We start from the raw sequence: 22,351 nt of genomic DNA on the forward strand, positions 1-22,351 counted from the left end.
ACTCATGTGAGGTGATAACACATTGCTGTTTTGATTTTCATTTTCCTGGTGATAAGTGATGCAGGGGATATTTTCTATATACATTTTTGCCATCTGCATCTTTTATTTGAGCAATATTTTGTTCATCTCTCCCTCCCATTTTTATTTGGTTTCTCAGGCCACACGTGTCATTGCTCAGAAGTTATGCCTGGCTCTGTAATCAGAAATCACTCCTGGAAGTGCTTTGGAGACCATACAAGATACTGGGATGAAACCAGTTCAGTTCAGTCACATGCAAAGTTAGCACCCAATCTTCTCTAAACCTCTTCCCTCTTCCCCCTACTTGTATGGTTCTTTTTGGTAGAGTCCTACTAGTGCTTTATATATCTTGGATATCCATTATCTGATGAGTGGTTGGCAAATATCCCCTCCTAGACTGTGGAATGTCTTTCTTCCCTTGGTCATCATTTCCTTTGTTGTGCAGAAGCTTCTTAGTTTGATGTAGATCAAAACGTTTTGATATCATGGCTTAATTCATAAATTACATTGAGGAATGTGCAGGGGCCATGCTAATCTTCTCTGTATCGTTCCAATTTTAGTATATGTGCTGCCAAAGATCTCCAAGCCTGCTCGGATTGGGGCTGAGCATCCTCCACCCAGATCCTCCAAATTCCAGTAGGCAGGGGTCACACCTACCAACTGGCCCCCTGGCACCATGTAATCCCATCAACGGCCAAGACTCAGAGACTATAAAACCCAGCTCCTGGAAGCGCGCGGCCGCATTGGAGGAGGCCGTATGACATCTTATTATCTCATTCCTACTTTGGACAAACTGGCAGGCTACCAAATGTAACCTGCCCACACGGCAGAGTCTGGCAAACTCCCCGTGGTGTACCCAATATGCCAAATACCAGTAACAATGATGGGTCTCTTTCTCCTAACCCTGAAAGAGCCTTGAATATGGCACGTTTTAAAAAAATCTCAGGGCTAGGACGAAGGAGATGTTACTGTGGCCTGCTCGAGTCAATCGCCATTGAGGAAAACATAGGTAGAAAATTTCATGACATTGAAGCTAGAGGTATCTCAATGATTCAAACCCTTGGCAAGCAAACGGATCAAAGAAGTAAAAAAAAACAAAAGAGCAAAAGTTTTTTTTTTTAAAAAAAATTATTACGAGGATAAGAATCTGATCTTCACAAATAGGCACATTTTCCTCTCCATTGTCACCATTAATTTACCAAATGGTCTTAGCAATAGGCTAAATTAATTGAAATAAACTTGGCTAGTTAATTTGCATAAGTATAGTAAGAGTATACAGGATATGTTTTAATGTGGGTACCCCATTATTTTGCTAAAAGGAGTCCTGGGGACTGGTTAAGGACAGGGTATGTGACTTGCGGTAATTAAGGAATCAATATTTTCACTTGTCATATCAATGTTTACTCCAGGCTTAATCTGACGTGACAAATAGTTTACTGCAGTGAGCCTGGTATGCAGCAATCCATCCCACTCACTTCTAGGGCTGGGAGAAATTCTGGGTCAAGGACTTTTCTCTGTGCTGAAATTTGGGTGCAGACTGTAGCTGTAAATCAGTCTTCTTTTACAGAGAAGACCAGTTTTATTTCTCAAGTTAGCCCACCATTTAAGGTTTCACTGAAGACACAAGTCATTCATAAATTTACTTGTTATGTGTGACTTCTTGTCAGTTAAATTCATCTAGAGGGCTCCAACATCCAATTGCTGGCTTTTAAAAATTTCTCTCTGTATTAGGGGCAAAGCTTTTAGGAGCAATTTTTCAACCGGGAGTATTATGCACCCAACCAATGGACCCTCAGGATATTCCAAAGGAGCCACTGATGAAAATTATGAAAATGAGGCCATGTATGAAACAAGGAAACAAACTGTAACACAGGGCCACAGGGAGTAAACAAGATAAGAGGTTGTCCAGATTTGAGAGACACCATTCTCCAGTGAGAAAAGGTTCCTTTCAGGACATATGCAAATAAATACAATACCAGGAAGTGAACTAAAATATTTACTAAGAGGTGTCAGGAAGAGAGAGAAACAAATGTTATAGATTTATTTGCAATAAGATACAATTTACCTATATGTTTATAGGTTCAACAAGATTATGTTATTAAATCTCTAAGGCATTTGGTTTTAACAACAAAAATCACATTACCTTGCAATAGTCCATTCATCCCTATAAAGAAATTTTATATTTTTGTAATGTTTAAGTCTCCAGTTTTTCCATCAAGTCTGTACTTTTCTATGACAAATCTATAGTCTGGAGTAGCACTGTAGCACTGTCCTCCCATTGTTCATCAATTTGCTCGAGCGGGCACAGTAACATCTCCATTGTAAGACTTGTTGTTACTGTGTTTAGCATATAAAATAAATACATTACGGGGAGCTTGCCAGGCTTTGCCGTGCAGGCGAGACACTCTCGGTAACTTGCCGGGCTCTTTGAGAGTGGCAAAGGAATCAAACCTGGCTCGTCTGGGCTGGATGTGCACAAGGCAAATGCCCTACCACTGAGCAATCACTCCAGCCCAAAGAATAAGATAAAATTAAAAAACAGAAAGACATCTGTTTTCTTTCCACACTACCCAGAGAAGATTCCTGCATTTACTGCAGTATTATTAACAATAGCCAAAATCTGGAAACAGCTCAGGTGCCCAATAACAGATGAGTGGATAAAGAAATCATTTATATGCACAATAAATACAGCTCAGCAATAGGAAAAGATGAAATCTTGCATTTGGCCTCAACTTGGATACAACTAGAGGCTGTCCTATTAAGTGAATTGAGTCAGAAGGAGAACAGGTTCTGGGTGTTCTTACTCATAGATGGAATAAAGAGAAATAAAGCTTGGGAGAGGCAGGGAAATGGCTCAGAGAACTGGAGCCCATACTTTGTAAGCACCCTGGATAGTCTAGAGTACTTGTTAAAATCTTTTCCCGAAGACCTCTCTGAACACAAAGCACTAGAAGAACACTACTAATGGTAGAAGGCTTTCGAAAGCTCACTCTTAAAGATTTTCTTTCAACACAGCTGGCAAGGATATTTGTTCCACATTGTGATTTTACCAAAATATGTGTCTTTTTTTCCCCCACCACTCATCAAGCCTGCCCTTGAGCAAGTCCATAATATATGGCTTTATATATTAAATGGCTAATGGGATGATCAAAAGATATTCTAGTGCAAGAAAATTTGTGATAAGTGTATATAACCATGGGAACATTAAGTCCTTATATGAGGGTTTAATAAGCTATTGTTGCAAGTTAAGCTTTCTGTGTTTTTTTGTTTGTTTATTGAGATTAGTTGGCTTCTATGTTACATTCCCATCCAATCTGATGTGTTCCTACTGGAATGTTAGGGCTGTGAAGTGTGGACATGCAGCTCCAGAAAATCCAGAATATTCAACTTTGCTGACTGACCCTAGATATGGCAGCATCTGTTGGGGTTTGAGTGCAGTTGCCAGGGCTTTTGTAGAGTGAAAACTTGGCCTGACTCCCTCCACAGATCACCCCAGTGGTCTTAGCTGTGACTGGGTATCTGTGAAATTTTTACTGCTAGTTCATCTCTTTGAGATTTATTTATGAGTCTAGGGAACAGGACCAGTAGATGAGCTTACATGGCAGCAGTAGTGGAGTGTGGATGTGGTTGTCGGTGCTTCTAGAAGTATGGGTAGATGGTGGGGGGGTTCACTCACCCTAACTCTGAGACGTCCTGGAATTTTCAGCCCCAAATAACCCAGTGTACCTGTAACCTTCAGTAGGTTAGTGTCTGTGGTGCTCAGCTGTGAGGTGACGGGTTTGGCCAGAGGCACAGCCGTCGTTGCTGGATATGATTTCCACTGCCTGAGCTTTGATAGAACAAGACAGCCTGTCCCCCTCTGAAGATTGTCTTCGAGGTCTCAGCCAGGACTGGGAATCCAAGCAAATTTTGCCCCTGTGAAGTTTTAACAAACAACTAGGCATTTTGTTTTTCAGAGGCGGGAAATGTGATTATGATGGATGATCTAGGAACGTTTCAAAAACGTGCCCATATTTACTTTTCCTTTAAGCAATTAAAATTTTTATCACTCATTTTTCCTAGAATTTTGACTTCTATAAAACTTAGTTCCAAGTATTTAAAGGTTTGGAACACACAGATTATTATGAAATGATTTTGATCACCCATTTAGCCAAAGTAGCAATGATTTCAAAATTGCAAATAGAACTTACTTTTCTTAAAGCCAAAACAATATTTAATGAAGAACCTGATAAAACTGACATGAAGCATATAAATGTATTCTAATAGCATGCCTTTATTTACTAATTAGACCATTAAACAATGGATAGCCTGACAAAACTTGACTAGTTTTAGGATTGCCTTTGTTATTTGAGTAAAGGTAAATTTTTATTTTATTTAAACATATATTAAAATAAGATTTTTGCTTCAATTAGATTTTATTCAGTTTATATATATGTATATGTATAAAGCATTCTGAATCAAAAGAAACTTTTCGAGTAGTTATTATTTTGAATTGATGATTCTAAATTTTTTCAGTCTTTAATTCGGCTTTTATGATAGATTAAATTGTTCATACTCAATGTCAGTAAGGCCTTATCTGTGCAATTGTAACACAGAGGATGAAAAGTCCCTATCTGCCTCATATTTATTTTTCATAACCACTTTTAGATTTTTTTCCTGAAGTACTCTCCTAAAAGCTTAATTGGTGAATTTAGATGTTGCCTCTCTCACCCAAATTTGGTAATGTCCTTTGTAATCATTAGTGTTGTAATCCCTACCCCTATCTGAATTCCATTGTTCCTAACTTAGGAAAGGGATGGAAAATTGAGACAGCCAAGGAAGAGAGACATCTCTCCATGCATGAGAAATATATTTCCCACAGGTTTGCATCCTAACCTCATACACCTACAAAGGACATTTTGTACAAATTTTAGCACATAAATTGAGGAATTTCTACCTGAGAACGAAGACTGCTAATCATGTTTCAAGTTTTCTACAATAAAAATTCACTGAAAGCTGTGCTATAATTGAGACTGTCGTTTGTGAACCAAATCTACTGATCTAATTATATTGAGAGTAGGCAATATTAGAGAAAAAATAATCTGATTCTTCCTATGGGAAAATAATTTAATTTAGTCCAATTATTAATTATTGAGCCCAAGGACAGAATGGTTCTTTCTGATCATATGAAAGGACGAAAAAAATTCTGAGAGGTTGGAAATCCTTGCCAGGGTATAGAAAGTTCTAGATATCTCTGATTTCCCTCTGAAATGAGTGACTTCTGTTATCCAAACAAGGTATTCCCGTATTCTAAGCTAGAGCTAAAACAAACTTTTGTGTTGACAGTATCCCACCCCTGGTACATCATGTTGTATACAGCACCTAACATGGATTCTCAGATAGGGGAGTTCAGTTCACAGTCAGTGTGTTGGTTGAGAGGTGTTTGTATGTTGCAAGAGAGTGAGAAGGAGTGAATAAGGGAGAAGGAAAGATATCCATCACATAGTAACCAAGGGAGAGACTCACAAGCCAACTAGGTTTTAGGATCGACTAGATGATAACTCTGGCCAGAACCCATAAATCCCTAGCTCTGAACCTCTCCTTTTTTCAGCGAATTAAGAAGAGAAATACTGGGAAAGTACCAGCATACATGAATTCAGCTAAGATGAGCATTGCTGACTTTTCTGCCTTAGTTTTGAAGTTATATCTCAAGTGAAAAGGGAGAGAAAGAGGAATTTCTATCTTGGCCACAAAAATGTTGGAGCCAAGGAACCAGATATATGGGTTTGTGAAAGAATTCACTGAGTGTAACAGACCAATGAAAAGTTTATTAAGGAAGAAAAGACGAATCCTCGGAAATACCCTACAAGACAGGGTGGGCAGGGCACAATTAGTCCACTGTCACTGCCCTGAGGGTATGATAGATAGATTAGGTTTATTAAAGAAATAGGATTCTCATGAGGAACTTGAGTAGAGGCACAAAGATCCTGTGTTTTCTTTAATCTGGGATTTTATAATTTGTCTTGAATGTGACCCCATGTGTTGAATTCTGTGAGAGTGTGTATAGTCAGGTTAGGATAGTCTCATAGCTAAGAGAAAGTGATATAATTAAGGAGAGAAAAGGAAGAATAAAGTGACAGATATGTAAGAAGAAAAAATAATTTCCCCTATATCTTCAATATTATTTCCCAATACTTCACTATCTATTGTTAGATTAATAGGCAAAAAAGAAGCTGAGATTAAATGACATGACTTGTATTTCTCCATTACATAGGAGAGGTGTACAGGAAAACCGAGTAAGTGACCCAAGCCACTAACTTAAACAACCACACTCAGTTAAAGAAAAAAATTGTCTGTGTGTGTGAAGCGGGTGGGGCAATGGAAAGAGGTGACTGGGATAAGTGGAGTAAATCAGGGTATTGTGATGATGTAGATGTTTATTTTTCCTTCTTCACTGTTAAGAGTTTTTGAGATTTCTGGTAAAGTTATATTTCTAGTATACTTAAGAGAGTAAATACCATTTTCTGTGTAAATTGTCACTCATAAAAATAAAAAAAATCAACTACTCAGGACAGTAGAAAGCAAAGGATCAGAGTCAAGGGTCTCCCACTAGCGGACTACCAAGGAGTCAGGGAGAGAAACAGACTCCACAAGGACTCCAGAGCAGGCTGTTTTCACTTGGGGCACCCCAGAGTGAGGCGGGTGAGAGCCCTCCACAACCCAAGGGACCCAGCATCAGCAGCTGACCTCCACTACCCAACCACCACCACACTCCAGGCTGCTTTCCAGATCGTGTGGCCACTTTGTGGCTGCATAACACATCATAAGATACTTCCTACCCATTTTCCATAATTACCACACCACCATATTTGATGGGATTCAGACAATAGGTAAAAAACCATAAAGAGAAACATATATATATATATATATATATATATATATATATATATATCAGAGAGCACGGCAAGCTACCAAGAGTATACTGCCCACATGGGCAGAGCCTGGCAAACTCCCCGTGATGTATTCAATATGCCAAAAACAGTAACAGTAACAGGTCTCATTCCCCTGACCTTGAAAGAGTCTCCAATCATTGGGAAAGACAAGTAAGGAGAGGCTGCTAAAATCTCAGGCTGGGAGGATTAGAGACTTTACTGGCACCCGCTCTAGTAAATTGAGGAACAACGGGATGACAGTGATACAATGATACAGTGAACTTCTACTCAGGTGCTTCTTTTTTTTTGGTGTAGGTTGTCTGCAGTTAACTGAAAACTATCAACTCAAAAGAATACTTATGGTGGAGGCTGGAGCAATAGCACAACAGGTAGGGTGCTTGCCTTGCATGTGACCGACCTGGATTTGATTCCCAGCATCCCATATGGTCCCCCTAGCACTACCAGGAGTAATTCCTGAGAGTGCATGAGCCAGGAGTAACCCCTGTGCATCACTGGGTGTGACCCCTCTCAAATAAAGAAAAAAGAATCCTTATGGTAAAGAGACATATTTTGGGTGGACTATATTCCTCCCCTTTTAATTTCTCTGGACTGCCAAGGTGAAGAACTTTAATCTAAGGTTGTTACCAAAGCCTGTAGTGGCTCTTTACAGAAGGGAGAAATGGATCAAGGGGCAAGGGAATAAGAATAAAGATGGAGAAAAGACAGATGAGAGTAAGAGTAAGGATGAGAAGGGAGAAAGAGTATAGAGGAGTAAGTACATACCACGTAGGAGAGGGAGGAAGAAGTTAAAGTCAGGATAAGGAGAGATTGAAAAAAAGGAGAGAGAATTGGAAAATGAAAGTTAGAGTATGGAGAGCGTAGTTGGGAAGGAAAGAAAGGGGAAGAGAAACAGAGGAAGGGATTATTAACCAAAAATTTCACTGGAAAGACAAGGTGCATTTACTTGAGATCAAATAATTGTATTGATTTGCATAGAAAGCCTAAACAATTCCCTTAGGAGAATTATAAAATTGAGTTCTTTGTGAGAAAGAGGAAGATGAGGTGAGTAGTTGAAGAAAAGTTGATTAATATTAACAAGCTTAAATTATTCTTGGATCTACATAAATTGGTTATTTATTCTCTACAAAGAATTTGAAAAAAGGGGCTGATTCTATCCTCAGGCTAAACGTTCGTAATTAGCAGTGCTCGATCAACTGTTTTCTGCATGGTTTGAGTCAGTCCAAAGAACTTGGGTCCAATTCAAAGGAGACAAGTAATATGATTTCTCTGCAATAATTTATTGATTCCTTGATTCCATTTAAAAATGACTTCATAAATGTCAAAATTTTCCATAATATGCAGAGAGGGAAAGGTTTAGAAACCCATGCGTCGTTCAGTTAGACCTTGGACTTCACTCTACCAGCTGCATTGTTCCCAATCAGTCAATGTAGGACATGAGCAAATGTTTAAAGTTCAGTTAAACAAGCTCCTCATTAGTGTTTAATTAGTAGGGTTTGAAGTTTACTATGTTTCAATCAAAGAATGTTTCTGCATCTGCTATTTGTAAGACCTTGTTTTCTAATATCTGCTACAATTGCATTGGAGAAGAAGATTTAGTTGCCATCAATTATAGTGAAAATATTGTTTCTAGCAAGCCTGGCAAACCTCAAGTTCAAAAATGGTATGGCAGATTTATTGGCATTTAGCATCAGGAGTCTCAATTCACTTAACTTTAACTTAGCTCAACTCCTTTTGTTTGGATGTTTTAATTTTCAGCTGCTGATAATCAAAATTACTCAAGTTTTACCCAAATCATCATATGTTAATGATTTTTTAAACTATCATTTTCCCCACTTATGAAGAATTCCTGAATCCAAATCGGTTCCTGGTTAAGTTCTCAAAAGAGCACTGTTTGGTTTGAATCAGGATATGGTATCAAGTATGATTGATACTGGTGATATATATAGAGATTGCAAACACCTGTCAAATGTTACACAAACCCAAACACAGTCCTAACCACTTTATTAACATAGGAACATAGGGGCTTTAGTTATTAGGACACTTTTTTACTTTTTGATCCTCATGATAATATTGCACATTAAGCAGGACAAGCATTTTTAATCCCATATTAATCTTCTTTATAGACTTAAATAAAAGCTGAAAGATATTATTCTGTTAAGGTTTTTTGAAATCTGGTTCATATGCATTGGGGAAGCTACTAATGTTTAACCCAAATTCTCCTTTTGGGACTAAATGTTGTGAATTTGACTTTTAGAATCTGTAAAAGAGAAGGTAATTTCTTAACAGGTTTCTGAAGAATGAAAGGAGATAACATACAAAGTGCCTACCACTGTGTCTGATGATTTTTTTAAGCATAAACAGTAGCTTGTTTTATATCCAGATAGTTGCTTTGCCTAAAAATATCTTTTAAAAGCATCCTTTGTGGGAAATTAAAATAAAACCAGAGGTTGGGATAGCCTCCTGGGCAAAGCAGTATTAAATCTTTTAGAATATGATCAGGCAAATGAAAATACACCAAGAAAAGAATAGAATAAAAGAGTTTAGGGCCTTTTAGAGGTAGAGGGAAATATAAGGCATATATAAAGTAGGAAAGTGTCACAATCTGGCTTTAACATGTAAGGGTGCCTGCTGATTGGTTAAGTGAAATACTTCAGTCTCTGCTGTTGATATTGAATATTGGTATGTTCACGAAATGTCCTTAATGTCTTTGTCACCTTAAATAATGGCTCATGTGTTGCGAGCCAACATGAGGAGCATTGTATCACTGTCCTCCCGTTGTTCATTGATTTGCTTGAGCAGGCCCAGTAACGTCTCCTTCGTGAGACTTGTTGTTACTGTGTTTGGCATATCGAATACATCACGGCTAGCTTGCCAGGTTCTGCCGTGCGGGCGAGATACTCTCGGTAGCTTGCCGGGCTCTCCGAGAGGGGCGGAGGAATCGAACTTGGGTCGGCCATGTTGGCTGCATGCAAGGCAAACGCCCTACCACTGTGCTATTATTGTATCAAATAAATTGTCAGTCTGGGCGCTCAGTGATGGCTGCCCAGGTAACTCTGAAGCTTCGACAGTTCTTGTATGTTTGTCTCTTTATATGCCTGTTTGTCTCATTCTCTGAGACTAAGCCCTATTGGACGGAGATTTAAGGTGTCGATCTGATTTGCTTTAGAAAATCTTGTTTTAGGGCCAGAGAAATAGATTAACGGGGTAGAGTACACGATCCAATTGCAAGCCAGGTATATCTCTGGTGGTCTGAAACACGGTTTGGGGGACCCCTGTAATAAAAGTTTTCTTTTAAAATAATATTGCCATTTATTTTGAATCACTCTAATTTCAGTATTGAAGATGTAATAGATCTTAGTTGGGAACACATGAGAAACCTTAAATCATCCATAACTTCAATAGAGGTACTATTTTTCATTCTGGCACTTGAGAGCCCAGGATAATAGTCTATGTAATGTACAACTGTGTGTACTCACACAGAGAATGGACTTTGTGGGTATTAAACCCATGTAGTGGCACAAGGACTCCACATTGAGCGAGGACCTATACCTAGTTTAGTACTCTGTTACTGCCTTCACAAATTGTCAGTAAGTTTGAAAAAGGGTATTGGAATATACCTCTAAACATTTTAGGCCTAAACATTGGTATGTCCTTTCTCCCTTGCAACAGGGAGCTTAGGTTTATTGAGTCACACCCATCACAGTGCCTCTGAGTCACTCCCATTCCTTTGTTTATCTGTAACCACTTCTCTATGCTCTCTTCCCCAACCAGTTAACCAGCTTCTTCCCCTAATCAGATTCAGTTAATTTGTAAGGTCAGATCCTTCTAGGACCCTGGACTTGTATTGTAAGTTAATATTGTCTTTCTCCTCTCCTTATGTCTTTTGGATAGTTTACTTTAAACCAATGTCCTTTTTGTATGGACAAAGGAAGGCAGTTAATATTATGGTTTTGTAACTTTGAAGTAAATTGTCTCCAAACAATCCGTACTCCGGGATATCTGCTCCCTCAACTTAAGCCTCAGTTGCCCTTAGTTCCTAGCACCCCAAAAGCAAGGTCCTGACAAGGGACTGAATGGACCCAGGGCAAGCTGTGAGCTACCCTGGCATTGAAATGGACCAGGCCAAAGCGCCACAATACTCAACTATAAGTTGAGACATGGACAAATGTTGTCACAATCCAAAAGTAATGACTGACGAGATTAGGACCTTGCTAGGGTCAGGAAAGACTAATCTAGCCTGCGCGCTGTAGTCTGTGATCGAGATGACCCCAGGAGAGCAATTCTATAAGCCTAATGTATCTCTTACTATTAATCAGGATGATTAATAGTATGAATGTTTATATGTTTGTTGGACAAGGAGAGGAGAAACACACCCATGGGATTCTGCTCTTGGGTGGGTGGGTCCTCCTGCTGAATGAGAATCTGTCCTAGAAGAAGTTTCCCCTGAGGGAAAGACTTTGCCTCTGTTGATTGTATGACCACACCTACATGTAATTATGACCCTTACCCCTCATTATTTGGGATTTAACTAGAGAAGAAGAGGGGAAAAGGGATAGAGAGAGAAGCAGAGGGAGAGTCAGGAGTGAATGGAGATGAGATTGTAATAAACAACAATTGAGACCAACCAGCCTTGCCATCATTCCTTCCTTTGCCTGCCTATCGCCATTGACCTCCCTGGGGTGGGGGAAGTGGCCCGAGAATACTGAACTTGGTCAGCAGAGAGATAGAGCACTGCTGTCTTTTTGTGTTTATACACAAGGGGTCCTGCAATTTCTTTTTTTATTATATATTTTTTTATTTTATAGACTAGTTAACAATATCTCCACACGTTTAATACTCAAACACCAATTCCACCACCATTACACCTTCCCACCACCATATTTCGGGTGTTTTCATCCCAAACCCCAATCCCTGTCCCAAAGAAGAACCAAAATAATATATTTTATATTGTTTGTTATGAAAAAACACTGAAAATGCTACAAAAAAAGTATCCTTAGAGGAAAGAGGGTGAGTATTGTATTTAACACAGGGGCCATTAAGCCCTTCTACAAGAGATGGCTAATATGTTAGAGGTTCAGCCTTGTGCATATATATATATATATATATATATATATATATATATATATATCATGGTCACGGTCCTCCCGTTGTTCATCGATTTGCTCGAGTGGGCCCAGTAATGTCTCCATCATGAGACTTGTTGTTACTGTGTTTGGCATATCGAATACGTCACGGGCAGCTTGCCAGGCTTTGCCATGCGGGCGAGATACTCTCAGTAGCTTGCCAGGCTCTCCGAGATGGGTGAAGGAATCAAACTGGGGTTGGCCATGTTGGCTGCATGCACAGCAAACACCCTACCCACTGTGCTATCATTCCCGCCTATATATATACATATATGTATATGTATATATATATCATATGTAATATATATATATATTTCTCTCTAAGATTGATTGCCTCCTACTTTGAACTTCATCAAATAACAGCATACTCTTAGAGTATGTTGTTGGTGTGTGGTATGAAATGTCACTCATGGGTGAGGCTCGGCCCAAGCGTGTGGAGTGAGCCTGCCAGCAGTTGTATTCTGGAGGCTTTTGGCTGCCAGGGCTGGGTCCCTTGGGGCGGGGAGGGGTCTCACCTCACCTCTGGGTTGCCCCAAGTGAAACAACCTAGTGCAGGGTTGGGTGGCATGGTTATGGTGAGTGTCATGTTATGCACCCTTCTGGGAGAGGACATGTGATCTGAGGGTCCCACAATTTCAATTTTTCAGTTATCCTCATAAGTAAACTGATGTGTAATAACATTAGAGTTCAAACAGAACTCACTTAGATTTCAAAAATAACCTGCACTTGTCACATAATAAAATCTACCCATTCCCTGCCCCGGGTTACAACACAGTAGTACTGTAGCACTGTCTTCCTGTTGTTCATTGATTTGCTTGAGGGTTACCAGTAACATCTCCCTTGTGAGACTTGTTGTTACTGTTTTTGGCACAATGAATATGCCTTGGGGAGCTTTCCAGGCTCTGCTATGTGGGCGGGATAGTCTCAGTAGCTTGCCGGACTCTCTGGGAGGGGCAGAGGAATCAAACCCGGGTCAGCCATCTGCAAGGCAAATGCCTTGCCTGCTGTGCTATCACTACATGCTATCGCTACAATGAAATTTGCATGACTAAATGATATTTTATTGAATAGTACACTGAGACTCTACTTCACATTCATATTGATTTCAGTTTTGTAATAAGTCATTATAAAAAAGGTCCCAGAGGACCATAGGAACACTTCACTGAAAAAGCAGAATTGCAAGATATATTTTTAAAATATGCTAATAAGGCAGTTGCATAAAATTAATTTTCACATTATTCTTATAAGTGCTATATCTTGCACAATTCAATGAGTTCATTTTACCAATTAACAAGAATGAGTTATAAGAAAGCTTTGCCTTTCCATGTACATGAAATTCTTGTACAGGCATCACTCAATAATATAATAGGGAAAGTAAAAAATAAAAACATTCCATTATTTTATGAAGATATAATTTTTCTTTCTCAAGCATATACTAATTGAGCGAGTACTAAATAAATTTATATTTTCCCTAGTATACCTCAGGATGTGGACCGTGTAACTCTCCATTCTCAATAAGCATTCCAAGTTTTGATAATAAATATAAGGTGACTATTTTAACAAATAGTTAAAAAGAGAAACCATTTCCCCCAATATATCTGAGCAGTATAAAATCATAAGAAAAGAACATTTGAAAAATGAGCCTAAGAAAAGATTGTCTAATTGCGGAAGTTCAAAAGTGATTTCACAAATCAAAGAGAGCATTTGAGATTAGATCTCAAAATGAAGACTGGAGTCCTACATCTTAATCACAGCAAGAATGGTGAGTCAAGCAAGCTTAAAAGGTGGTCACATGGAAGAGAGAAGAGAATAGAATCTTGATTGTAGTAAATTTAAAATTGGTCTGACTAGAAATGGTAAGTTTAGCAGAAAGCCAACGGAAATTGCACTGGAACTTGGCATCAGTCTCAGAAAGTAGACTCAATGAACAATAACAGTCACAATTTCATGGTTTTCTGAGCTCACAGAATCATCAAATGAATATGTACATTTTCTTTAAAATGTTGCACATTCCATCTAGCTTAGGTTCAGATAATCTCTTTACAGATTCAGTTAAGCCAGTTTATTAATAATCTGTAACAAATGTGATTAGTTTTTAGTAATATGCCCTCTTGTACCCTTCAGGTTTCTTATTAAACTGAAGCAGTAAAAGCGTCAAATATTCAAATTCTGAACAATGGGGTCCCATCGAATATCATTTATAGTGCTAGTACAAGACTTTGACTAACACAGAGCAGAACTGTGTCTATTGACACAGTACGTAAATTAGACCCTTGAAACAATTGACATCTAAGATTTTTATGAAGGGTTTATATGCAGATTTTACCCATTTACCTGCTCTGAGAGTGTATTTGAGGTACATAAATGTCTTTCTACACCTTTCTGTGCTATAAGTATTTATCTATAGCACAGTGGTAGGGTGTTTGCCTTGCGATCAGCCAGCACGGCAGAGCTGGGTTCGATTCCTCTGCCCCTCTCGGAGAGCCCAGCAAGCTACCAAGAGTATCTCACCAGTGCACCAAAGCCTGGCAAGCTACCCATGACATATTCAATATGCCAAACACAGTAACAAGTCTCAAAATGGAGACATTACTGGGCCCGCTCGAGCAAATCGATGAACAATGGGAGGACAGTGTTTGTTTGTTTTTGTTTGTTAACTGAATTACAAAAACTCCTGCTTTGTTCAAAAAATTTGCTACAGTATCCTAAGTGCAAAGTGTGTGTGTGTGTGTGTGTGTGCATATTTGTGTGTATGTGTGCATGTCTGTGTGTGTTTAAGGAGAAACTATTTTGACCATAGTGCAACTCTGGAGTGTTCCTCTAGGTATGGTCAACAGACCAGAATTATTTGGGTCACCTGACAGCTTGTTCCATGTCAGTCTTGAGGATCGGCTTCACATATACTGTATCAGAGTCTGCATTTTAACAATCTCCTGGGTATTCCTGTGAAATTCGAGAAGGATCAGCACTGGTTCCAGATTCTGAATTCAATATAGGGATGTCATTAGACAAGGTCCGGAGTTGTTGCATCGCTTTGAATCTGTTTGCCCTCCCAGTTTGAAATGGAAACTGACGCCTCATTGGTTATCATAAAGGAATTACTAAGCTGTGTGCCAGCAGGAAAAAGCCCAAGGCTGGTGAGCTTTGGCACTAGGCTCAGAACAAAAACATGTTTATTTATGCAAACCAAAAGTCTGGTGGGGAAATCCAGACCATAGGTGGGAGCAACTTTGGAATCCCAAGACCCGTGAACCTGTGGATGAGTTTTTACTGTTTTCTCATCCTGGCGCCAGGATGTAATTCAGGTCCCAGGTTGAGGACTTGTTCCTCTAAGGTGAAGTAGAGAAACATACAGTTTGGATTTTAAAAGTCTTTGTTCAATGCCAGCAGGTAGGGTAATTGCCTTGCGTCCAACTGACCAGGATTTGATCCCCTGCTTCACATATAGTTATTTAAACCCACCAGGAATGATACCCAGAGTGCTGAGTACGGAGGAGTAAACCGTAAGCATCACTAGGTGTGGCCCAAAACCAAAACCCAAGTCTTTGTTCAGTTTTCTTCCCCTTTGGAGCTATAGAAAAATGGTTTAGGTTTGAGGGTTTTGTCAGCTTTCCAGTATTATGGCCCCCAAAACATTAGTGCAGTTTCACAGGAGAAGCAGTCACCTCACCTCAAAGAGGACTTTTGATCTGACCTTCTGAAATGGTAAGGGGTTTAGGAGAGTGTAGTTGAACAGTAACCTAAGTGGTAAACATCAGTGGTAATGACACTAACAGTTGTTTAACAGTACATTATGTAAACAGATTCTCATCTCCATTGGGGCAGGAAAACCATTGTGGTGTTTGAAAGATATCTAGAAGAAATTGCAATTGAGTCTATTCCAAAGAAAATAAAATTAATTTGACATGACTGTTTTGTGAGACTATCCATCCACAGATTTTTACTGATGTAAATTATGCCAAAATTAATAACAATCATTAGCAATGAAATCATATGGGACAGTAATACATCTCCCTTGCTTATTTTTGCATTGTTGAAAACGGAGAAAATTGAAAACCATAAAAGAGAATTTAAATAAGCTTTGTACTTCAGGAGATAATTGCTAATAACAGTTCAATTGCTAATAACAGTTCACTTTTTAGCAAGGGTCAAGCTCTTTGTCCCTTTTTCTATTGATTCGTAAGAGAACATTTTCCTGGTGGAATTTAGATGAATGCTAATTAAACTGATTTGGTCCCTGCCTTCATGAGATTTGCAAGCCAGTTGCAAGAGATAAATCTCAAATGATACAACTACCCCCTCCAGTAAAGGATAAATATAGATTGTGTTAAATAAAATGAAGGATCAGAATTGAAAGAAAACAGTGGATTGCAGGGGGAGCAGGGTGAAGATTAACAGATTGTCTTGAAAGTTGAAGATGGAGAAAGATCTGAACATGCATTCCAGGCAGATTTAGGTAATAACGTGATTTGGTTACTACACGGAATATTGGTGTTAGATGATTTTAAAAAATTTTTTGGTGTGGGGGACATAGCAGGCTGTGCTCAGGGCTTCCTCCTGGCTCTGCACTCAGGCTCAAGGATCACTTCTGGTGGGCTCAGGGCACCATAAGGGGTTTCAGAGATCAAACCCAGATTAGACACATACAAGGCTTTAACCATTATTTTCTCTCTCTCTCTCTCTCTCTCTCTCTCTCTCTCTCTCTCTCTCTCTCCTACTTTTTGTAGTAAATTATAAAAAGGATGCATCTACCAACTTTTTAAAGGATCAAATCACAGAAAGGTATGGGATGAGAACCACTATAGAGATAAGAATCCTGAGTTTTCATACGTGTGCTACTGGGAGCCACTTCAGAACTGCATGCTTGCTGTCCTTCCACTTTGCTCAGCTTTGAACACTTCATCTCTCTGATGGAGCCTTTGGCACTTGCTGTTCAAAATCTCTTAACAGATAACAATCTATACTTACTGGTCCAGAGAGGAAGCAAGTAGGTAGAGACTGTCCACATGCTCCACAGAACAAAGTTCGGGCACTGCATGTTTATTTTTTTTTTATCTCAACACAAAGGAATGTGTCTTTGAGGGAATATCTCCATGTGCTTTGAATTCATATGAATGCTTAGTCATTAAACAATTTTAGGTTGGATCATTTCAATAGATTGAACAATTTCTTTTGTGGTGCGAGGAACTGAACCTGGAGCCCGAGGCATGCAAGGCAAACATTCTGTGACTGAGTTATGTCTTCCCAGTCTGTGTCTGAGCTATGTTTGAAGCAGTTGAAGAGGCTGCCTCTGGTTCATTTCCACTTAATGTACTGAAGTCCATGGAATTCATGAAACGCAGATTATACTGCTTCAGATACCATGTATCTATCACATTTAAATTTAGACAGTTGAATTATGATGAATGCTTTGTGATTAGAAGGAAAACCAGAGAGAATAAGGCATGGAGGGAATGGTACAGGAATTTAGGTGTCTGTCTTTTACGCTTGCAGACCCTGATTCAATCCCTAGCACTGCATATGATCCCCTAAGCACTTCCAGGAGTGCTCCCTGAGTACAGAGAAAGGAGTGAGAACTGAGAACCAATGAGTGCAGCTTCCCGAGACAAGTATTTTCAAGCTTCAAACACAAAGAAATGAATATTTATTTGAATAGAAATCTTGGAAGCTTGTACCAAAAGACATTAATAGCTGAATATAAATCCTAGGGATAAACATGTAGTAGTTATATGAGTTGTACAGATCTGTGGTACTTCTCAGTGAGAGAACGCATGCATCACATACATGGGGTGCTGAGTGGGAGCCCTTGCACTTGCAAAAACAACCCCCTCAAAATTTGATCTTGATCTAGACATAATTGCAGTTACATGAACATCAATTAATGTTACATTGGACATAGGTGATAGGCTAATTAATTGACTAGATAATTTTCCCCTGATCAGACAAAAAGAGGATGAAAACATGTTCATTCCAGAAGAAAAGTATATGAACTTCTAACATAGATCGTCAGGAGGAGAAATAGAATGTGTAATAGGAAATATTCTGTCACGGCCCCAGTCCAGTTGTCATCTCCAAATTTTATTACGTGTCTGGCCCACCTGATTGTCGATGCCTTGGAAAATAAGGCAGTGTCCCTGATCGTGGATTGTTGATGGAGGTCGGAATTCCGGATTTCCTCTCTCACTTGAGTGAAGCATGATACTTCAAGTATAGCTCTTTCCATTCCTCTTTGGGAGATCCAAATAGCGTTCTCATTCTGTTTTCCTAGGGCCCAGGTCTCTGACGCATGCTAGTGCAGGAAGAACAGTGGAGTTGAAAAGATGTGCCCAGAATCAGAGGTTCTTCCTCCTCTTAACAACTTCTTCGACGCTCTTGAAGGTGTTCCACACCGCTCTCTTCCTCCTCATCGTTCTGGCACTAAGTTGTTTGTCATGTTGAGTTCTTGATGCAGGTACACATAACTGCTGCAAAAGAACGCCTGGCCACCCACCTACGAGATGGTTGATCTTCTACCTCAAGACCCTGAATGAATGGTATGATGTTCCTCATGTTCCTGGAGTGAGTAGATGCCACTGGGTTACAGTAGCACACAACAGGGGCAAATGGAGATGTTACTGGCGCCTGTTTGAGCAAATTGATCCGCAACAGGATGACAAGTGATATAAGTGATACAAGAATAGGAAATAGTCAAAGATATTCTGGCTGAGAATATTCCAAAAATGAATACTTGAAAAGTGACACATGTCTTTAGATTGTAAAGCTCCAAACTCCATAGTTTAGTTAGAAACACCTGCCCCTAAATACATGGTCATGGAAAACAATAAATAAAACATAGCAGGAACAGAAAATTTACCATGCCTTCTCTGGGATTAGTTTTCTCATTATTTAGAGCTTTTTACTTCCTCTAAGTGCTCCAACTACTTTTCCATAGTTTTGGTATAAAAAAATACCATTGATTAAAAAATGTTAAGATATTTTATTTATTGACAACACATATATCAATATAATTATGCAAATGCAAGCCATATCTAAGAGTGGGGCACATTTTTTTTCTATTTTAGGCATAGTCATTTACAATATTGTTAAGATTTCAGGAATATAATTTTGCTCCACCACACCCACCAGCAGAATATCAGCATTCCTCCATCACTGTGTCAGTTTCTGTTCACCCAACACTTCCGCACCACACATGGCAAATAGATTCTTTGGGTTTGTTCTCATTGATCGTTGTTTACTCCTGGACTCATTCTTTATACACCACAGAAGAGAGAGTTCATTTGGTATCTGTCCTTTTCCCTTTGACTCCCTTTGTTCATTATGATGCATTCCCACTTCATCCAAGTTGCAGTGAAAAGCAAGGTTTTATCTTTTTTTATGCTTAATATTCTTTTTATATACATAAACATATATGTTCATAACTCATATATTCATTTATCTGTCTTGAGTTGTTTCCAGATACCGGCTATTGTGATATATTGAACATGGGAGTGCAATTGCCTTTTAAGATTAATGTTTTGGGACTCTTGCGCTAGATGCCAAAAAGTTGATCTGCTAGGTAAGCCCTATGCTCGATTTTTTTTGAAATGTCGCTATACTATTTCCCAGACAGACTGAAGCACATGACATTTCCATCAACCATAGATAGGATTCCTGCCCCAGCCCCCGCCATCACTGCCACCACTAATTGTTTCAATCCTTGTGATGCATTTCATTCTCACTGCTATGAAGTAGTATCTTATTTAAAACTGAACCTGAAATGTAGTATTTCTTGTCCACTGTCTTATACCTCTCCACTACCATTCTAATAGCAAAGGCAGCAAAATAAGAGTCCTGTTCCTACCATGCCACAATTTGTTGATCCTTTAACATGCCAACGCTCATTCTATCAACCTTAAATTACTCTTATACTTTGGAAATATCAAGTTACCTATACTTGCTATTTAAGGGAATCAATACCTCTCCGATATATTTGATGAATAATAAATTCAATCATACTCACTCTTCTAATAAATAAATGAACAATAACTTTGCAAATTTGTCTCATGACAGTGATTTTTCCAAGAGGAAATAAAGGGGGTAGAGAACCAACACAAAAACTTCTGCCTTTAAGGTTAGATATCTCCTCGATCAATCTTAGGCCTCAGAATTCTTAATATATTCATTTTCTTGAACACCAAGGTAATCTAAATATCCATTTCTACATTGTCTTCACAGAGTTTTCACAGCATATTTTACATTTAGATCTTTAATCCGTTTGAAATTTACCTTAGAATTTGATTTGAGGTGAGGATTTGCTTAAGCAGTTTCCGAAGAGTTAATCTTCTTTTCTTGATACTGTAAAGGAATATTTCTTCTCCATTGGTTTTCAGTAATCGATTTCTAATGTGTGGAGTTTGTTTTTATAATAAACTCTGTTTCAGGGCATTATGGTCTGTTCTGTATAAATATCACACTCTTTCAATGCTTATGACTTGTAGTTCACTTTAGTAATGGGTTAAACAAATATTCCTGAAGCATCTTCTTCGTTGTTTCAGTTACAGTATTTTTTCAATGACAGTATTAACTATTCAATTTCCCTGATTAATATTAAAATATAATTTCAATTGAGCTTTTCATGAATTTAAATTGAACTGCCTTAAAAACTATGAAATACTTTTTTGAGAGTGAATGTCTCTATAAATATTAACATCATTATCAAAGGATCTCTAAAATGATTGGTTTATCTGAAGTTAAATTTTATGTAGAAAAACTGTCATATCTTTAGTTTTCTTCATTTACCACATTTAATAAGTCTCTTTATTAAGATTTTTGTTATTTCACATCTTTTGTTGCATATTAAAATTTTAGTTCTAGCTTCAGTTATTTTCTACTAAGTGGTTATTACCTTACGCCCTAACTAAACTGAGAAAACTCTAAAAAATATTATTTAATTTTAATTTTTTATTCTTTGGTTGTTTCAGGTAGACCGTTAGCCTATCTTATATTTCAAAATATTTTAGGTCAGTTCTGTTCTGTTATTTGGAGCATAAAAGTTCATGGGTGTTATTTCTTCATGGTAGAATATAACTTTTATCCATGAACGGTAGCAATACTTGATAAAGAAAGCTTAGGTCACAACCTTTTTCCTTCAGAACTCTGTAGACTTGGCTGCACTCTCCTTCTGGTGCTCAATAATGCAGAGCAAATGTCTGAGACCAGACCAGTCTTTGTTCCTTTGTTACTTACCTATTTTTCTTTCTGTTGAGCTGTAGATGTAGGATGTTCTTTTCTTTGTCCTTGTAATTCAAGAATATCACCAGGATAAGTTTAGATATTGTTCTATTTTTATGAGCTGCAACTTAAAAACAGTGAACCTTTTTAATCAGTGGACTGCACTTTAAGGAGATTTTCTTTTGTTATAACTTTCTTTATTGCTTCAGCCTCATTTGTTCTGGTTTCCTCCTCATGATAACCAATTACCTATAATTCAGTTTCTTAAATACTCTTTCTGTATTTCATATTCTGTGGTCAATTTCCATTTATTAGCCCTTATCCTTTGTATCTTGGGGTAAAAATGTGTCTAAAGGATTCAGGGTCTGGCACACTACGAGCAAATGATAACTCTATAATTATTATTATATTCACAGCCCCTTTACTCAGCTTTCATTCAATGAATAAAGTTAACAAATGTCACTAGATAAGTATTATTTCCACATCTTTCCTTTATTCAGCCTCTGTTCCATGCGTGGAGTTGTTAATAAATTTAATGGATGTGCAACACTCATATTTAGAAAGCATTTTGCAGTCATTTTTTAAATTTTTATTAGTGAAACACCATGAGGTACAGTTGTAAACTTACAAATTTTGGTGCTTGGATTTCAGTTACACAATGATCGAGTACCCATCCCTCCACCAGTGCTCATTCTCCACCACCACTAATCCCAGTATCCCTCCCATCACACACCCCTCATCCCACCCTGCATCTGTGGCAGGGCATTCCCTTTTGTTCTCTCACTCCTTTTGGGTGCTGTGGTTTGCAAAAGAGGAATTGAGTGGCAGCCGCATACGCAAGGGGAAAAGGCAGCTCAGATAGAGAAGGGAGCACCAAATAAAGGGTGTTGGAAAGATCCGCCCAGGATGGGAGATGCATGCTGAAAGTAGACTATAGACCTAACAGGATTGCAGTCATTCTTTAAAGTGATCTTTCTGGCCTGCCTTGGAAGTGAGAATATTAGCACACTGTCAGATGTGGAGGAGGTGATGTTCTGAAGATGAGGTATTTTGCCTAAGGACTTGTAG

At 38.5% G+C, this 22,351-nt stretch overlaps 1 non-coding gene across 1 annotated transcript; it reads right to left on the bottom strand.

The window, feature by feature from the left end:
• Window positions 1–497: 497 nt before the first annotated feature.
• On the bottom strand, window positions 498–600 carry LOC130038498 (U6 spliceosomal RNA). The gene has a single exon (XR_008794721.1). It is a non-coding gene; the product is annotated as a U6 spliceosomal RNA (small nuclear RNA).
• Window positions 601–22,351: the final 21,751 nt, after the last annotated feature.

This window comes from Sorex fumeus, unplaced genomic scaffold, assembly GCF_029834395.1.
Source record: "Sorex fumeus unplaced genomic scaffold, SorFum_2.1 ptg000075l, whole genome shotgun sequence".
Lineage (NCBI taxonomy): Eukaryota > Metazoa > Chordata > Mammalia > Eulipotyphla > Soricidae > Sorex > Sorex fumeus.